We start from the raw sequence: 5,766 nt of genomic DNA, 5'->3' as shown, positions 1-5,766 counted from the left end.
TAGGAGTTACAACCACTCTCTAACTAACAAGGAGAAAACAAGGATAATTCTCTCTTGCTAGGAAGGAGAAATACACTCAACAAACTCTCTAATATCTCTAGTATATGAGGGAAGAATAGAATGATTTGGGATGACAAGAATGGCAAATGACTTCCCTATTTATAGTTGAGGAATAGGGGTCATTTTGTAGTTAGTCCAAAGTTTAGGGACCAAACAATAAATATTTTTGTTCAAACTTTGTAGGTGCCTAACTCTTGGACTTGCCTAACATTCTTGATCAAACTTTGCAACTTGCCTAACTATTGTGGCTGCTGCTAAATTAATCCATTTGCCGACAAGCATGACTTACATACTTTGAAACATTTTTAATGACCTACATATTAAACAAGCTTTTAAAAAGGCTTCAAGCCAGATTAGGTCAATTGTAGGCTTAGGCTTGAGCCTAACAAAAAGCCCACATACATACTCAGTGTAATACCCCGTAAAATTATTCCAAATAAGCGATATTACTTAATACAAATACTTTCAAAAATAAAATTTATTTTAATACCATAAATATTTTTAGCTTAAATGCTATTAAAATAAATTATTTTGTTTAAGGCTTTAAATAAACTATTTTATGATCCAAACATTTTCTATCCAAAATCTATCTGAGAGGAGCCTGCTAATATCATTTTTATAACTATCAAACTTTCTAAGCCCAAATAAATTATTCTTCCCAAGTCCAATGACTTTGCTTGAGCCCAAATATTCCTAAGCCAAATTTTTAGCCCATCCCAATTATGAGGATTTGGAAATCTCTAGACTCACTTAACCCACTTCCTTCTCATCTGTATAAATATCCCCATTTTCCCTTCATTTCTTCCCCTCTCCTCTCTCACTCACGTGAGTTCATCCCCAAGAAACCCTAAGTGGTAAGATTTCATCTTCTTCTCCATTATTCCTTCTTCATCTCTCACATCCTCTATTTTTGTCTTGTTCTTGTTTTGTGTATGTATTGAAAAATGGTATTTATGGTTGTGTGGGGTTTTTCTTAGACTTAAGGTGAAGGGGTAGACTTAAGGTGAAGGGGAAGCTTGTGATTAAGCCTAAGGATTAGGAGGAGATTTTGCTAGAGGATGATAGCATTTGAGGTAAGGATTCATGGATGTCCAAACTATTTTGCTCTAGGTTTTATTGTTGAAATTATTGGCTATTTTGCTACTTTAAATCTTTAGAAATTGTGTTATTTTGTTCCTAAAATAGTGTATGTTCATGTTTAAAGTTTGGAAGTGTTGATGTATCTATGAAGTTGTATTTTGTGGTATTTGGTATGATTTTTGGGCTGTGAATTTCGCAGAGATCTGTGTCCAGTAGCTACTGGAATTTCTTATAGAGCTATTGCGTGTTTTAGTCACTATAGGCAGTGTTGTTGGAGTGGTCTGTGCCGTTGCTTGTAGAGCGGTTGGTCTGGGTTCGATCCCTGCTATCAAGTGTTTCTTGTGTTTTTATAAATTATACTTCAAAAAAATTATTTAATTGTTTTGACTGGGAATTGAACCTTGGATTAATTATTTTAACAATTTAAATTCCTTCCAAATTAAGCTACTTCAACCCATTTGAAATTATTTTAGTTTAATGAACTATTATATGATTTTTGAAGAGTTATGTACTAAAGAACTTATTATTTTTGAGAAGGGTTTATACTTTACATATTTCTTAGTTAATAAGATTAGTATTTATAATTAAAATATTATGTATTTTGATAAAATATGTAATTTGAAAACCTATGTACCTAAAATTATGTATAATTATACCATTTTGAGAAAAGAATTGATATTTTGAGAAATTATGTTTCGTGGGATATTGTTGTATATTATTATTATATTATATGCTCAATAGGAACTCTATTATAGAAAGCTAATATTTGGTAATCTACGATTGATGTTTGGTGATAAAGCGTATTATTTTAGTTACTATATAAAAATGTATTATTTTGGAGAATATAAGCTATATTTATTTTTGGAGGATTTAGCTATGTTTAAATTATATAAATATGTATATCTATATATATATAACGTATATAAATGTTTTACAAATTGATAAGTATTATGTTGAAAGCTTATCATTTTTGGGAATGATTTGAGTATTGAAAAACCTACTTGTTTGGAGTTATGTCTATATTCTTGAAAAGTTGTTGTAGAGTTCGGTGAGAACTCTTTCCTTGAGAAATTATGTTTGAAAATCAAAGCTTATTGAAATTAGTGAAACTATAATTTTATTGGAGGATATGAGTTATATTTACCAAGGATTATTGATTTTGGAGGAAAGGCATAATCTAGAGAAATACTACTTTGCATACTACTATATTTTAAATTGGAGAACGTATACTATTTTGGAAAGTATGGATATTGATGGGTGTTGGGTATTGACGATGGATTAATTGTTAAATATAGATGCTATTGGAGTAATGATGGATTAAGGGATGCTTATGGATTATTCGTGGGTAAATGAGAATGCTTATCGATTAGGGGTTAACAGTGATTATAGTTTAATTAATGATTAATTATTGATTATGGATTGATGATGATTTAATTGGTGATTAATGTCGATTAGTTGATGATGAATAGGTAGAATAATGAATAGATTATGTTATTGATTCAATAATGATTTTGGGTGGTTATGATTGGTAATTGAATTAATAGTGGACTAATGTAGATTATTACTAGTGATGTGATTATTGGCTATTAATTAATTAATGATGGTTTGGTGATTTAAGATGGTTATAGATGGGTATATGGCTAATAATGATTATAATGGTGATTAGTTGATAATAATGGATAAATTGATTAATGATGATGGTTAGGACTATTGATTATTGATTGATTAATGGGATAGTTATGCATGACTATGAGATTATGTGAAAGGGTTGATGTTGAATATTTTATAATTACGGACTAATTAAGTTAAAGAGGATGATAATAACTAAGATGGTGTTTAATTATTAATGATCGTGGTGGAAGTGGAAGGATGGTGCTATGGTAGTTTAATGGTGAGGTGTGATTATGAGTAAGATGGTGAGGAGTTGACGAAGGATGGTGATCAATTGTTAATGCTGTGGATTTAAGGGAGATTAATAAGAAATGCTTGGACTAATTTTAAAACATGATGATGGTGTAAGGAGAAATGGATGAATATTAGTATTGATATTAATACTAGTATTAGTAATAGTTGATAAGTGAGGTGTGATTAATTCACAGGTTCCCCGTTGACGTGGCTAGTCTAAGAGATGAGCCTTAGATCGGCTGCTTGCTTTTGGAGCTTAGCTTGAGGTAAGTTTCTATGTCCGTTAAAACTACCTTTCCCTATCTAAAATGTGCTATTTATCCAATTTGGGTCCTTAAACTATTTTGAAATGTGTTTAGATTTATAAAATGTGATAAATAGCAAAATGTGAATATTTTGGTGTTAAATTGTGATTTACTAACCTATGAGTATGTGTACATTTATATATGGAGGATTCTACGAGAAACTAGATGAGTATGAAACTATATATATTGTTTTTGGGAAGTATCTATCTTGAGTGATATAAACTATATTATGATTGGAGGATAAATCCTATGTTTGATGTAAATCCTATTTTGGAAAATGTATATATATTATATATATATACTCTACCTTGTTTTGGGAAGTGTATTTGAATAGCCTGCGGGCAATGGAAAATATCCATGAAAACTACTTTGAAAGAATATTACTATCCTGGAGGATTTATATACAAATGTATCTATTCTTGGAGAATATTCTTATGTTTATAAACTATATGGAGGTTATCTATATTTTTATTATTGGAGGTTACGAGAATCTTGGGCTGCGGTCCAGATTATTGTGAGCACTTAGGGCTGCGGTCCTATTTGCTATTGATATGAGAACCTAGGGCTGCGGTCCTATTGGTTATTGATTGGGTGGGTAACCTGGTAGCAAAAATCCTGGGTTACTAGGGCTAGTAACTACCTTTGGGGCTTGGAATCCCCGGGGTGTGCGCACTTAGGTTTCTAGTTCCTGTTTCCATTTACATTGTATAGGTGTGAAGGTTCGGTAGTGGAGGTAAGCTCCGTTCCTATCCTCCTATTAGTGATTTGAGTACCTCCATACTTATGTTTTACTTGTTGATTTAACTATAAACTAAGAATTGTTGGATACCTCCACTTGAGCAATATTATGCTATTTTGATATTTGAGAATGAGACTTGAGTTATCTATGACTATGAATATATGTTGAGAAGGATATGGAGAAAAGCTATGTTTTGAAATGTCTATATGGTTGTGAATTCCTCCTTATATTTATATATATACATTCAAACATATTTGGAAAGTGATTATTTGTAGAGCTATGCCCTTAAATGATATTGAGAAGTATTGAGAAATGCTATCTTATACTCCGTACTTATTATCTTGGAAGTGAGCAGTGATGTTTTATAAAGGTATTATTATGTTGTTTTAACCGTATGAAGTATTCCGCTAAGACCTATTACTTATATGAGCTTATTAATACTTTGAGGAGAGTGTGTTTTATTCTTAACTATTTAAGTTATGTGTGGGAAAACGATTTTTGAAAAGACCTATATTATGTATCTTTGGTGTGAGTCAAATTCTTTTACTGAATGGTTCCAAAACCTATTTACAAGGCATATCTATTTTCAAAAGTATATATGTACTTATTTTACGGGGCAGAGTAGAGCTTACTTAGCATTTTATGCTAATCATATTTGCTTGTGTTTTCCAAACCTTATTGTTTTCAGGACTTGATAGAAGTGACTCGTTTTGAGAGCGCGGCCTAGAGCTAGTTACTTTGGAAGTGACTTTGGTATAATGGTTTAGTTAGAATCTAAATTGATGTACTAGAGTTGATTTGTATTATAGATAGTGAGTTGTTGTAAAATGGATTGTAGTCAGAATCTTTGTAGCCTGTGCGTTTGGGCCTTGTGAGTTGGTCTGAGCGTGGCATAATACCCCATTGGTTTAGAATTTAAATTCGCTTCCGCATCGATTTCCAATATGGTTAGTAAGAAAGAATTGTTTATTTATGGTTTATTCCTGTATTGGAAATTGGGGGTGTTACACTCAGGCCCAGACCCATGTTTTAAATTTCCGTAACAGGCCCATGTATAATTTTTTAAAACTCGGCTCGGCCTACTTCCATCCCTAGGTGGATATCATTACTCTTAAATGAATTTACATAGAAAATAAAGTTAATACTTGATGCTTTTGACTTAAAATTGTAGTATTTTTTACATGTGTGCTTTGGAAGGAAACTGTTGAATTTACATACTGTTAACTTTAACAGCTATTTGTGATGAGGGATGAAAATGACCAGTAAACAAACAATTTAGAGACTAAATGAGATCACATGTATAATTAAATTAAATTAAAGGATTGAATTGGTTATTATAATATAATTGAAGGACTAAAATGTTCATTTTCCCTTCAATTTTATTAAGGAGTATATTATAATCGCTCCAACAGCTGTATAGCAGAGAGGATGAGAGTTGAGAGAGATGAGAGATCTGATGAATTATTGATGGTGGAAAGGTCTACAATCTAGCTATGTCTCCAATCTATCTGCACCTAACAACCACGTCAAAAGTCAACAGATGGTTTCTTTGGATTTTTATTTTTAAAAGAAATAAAATTTAAATTTCAAGGAAGATTCCATGTTGAATTGCTTGATTGATGAGAATCATTTTGTTTTTGTTTTTTTTTTTTTTTTTTTTTTTTTTTTTTTTTTTTT

The 5,766-nt window shown here is 31.3% G+C and overlaps 1 long non-coding RNA gene across 2 annotated transcripts; it reads left to right on the top strand.

Annotated features, from left to right (window-relative positions):
* Window positions 1-860: 860 nt before the first annotated feature.
* On the top strand, window positions 861-5,231 carry LOC116007486. 2 transcript variants are annotated; one of them, XR_004095266.1, is made up of 4 exons: window positions 871-914; window positions 1,038-1,133; window positions 3,240-3,311; window positions 4,778-5,231. It is a non-coding gene; the product is annotated as an uncharacterized LOC116007486 (long non-coding RNA). The 2 variants fall into 2 exon arrangements; XR_004095265.1 differs by lacking the exon at window positions 1,038-1,133 and having other exon boundaries at window positions 861-914.
* The last annotated feature ends 535 nt before the right edge of the window (window positions 5,232-5,766 follow it).

The sequence above is a fragment of the Ipomoea triloba genome, chromosome 15 (assembly GCF_003576645.1).
Source record: "Ipomoea triloba cultivar NCNSP0323 chromosome 15, ASM357664v1".
In the NCBI taxonomy this organism is placed as follows: domain Eukaryota; kingdom Viridiplantae; phylum Streptophyta; class Magnoliopsida; order Solanales; family Convolvulaceae; genus Ipomoea; species Ipomoea triloba.
Note: the sequence above shows the minus strand (reverse complement) of the source record. Positions and strands in the feature narration are given on the sequence as shown.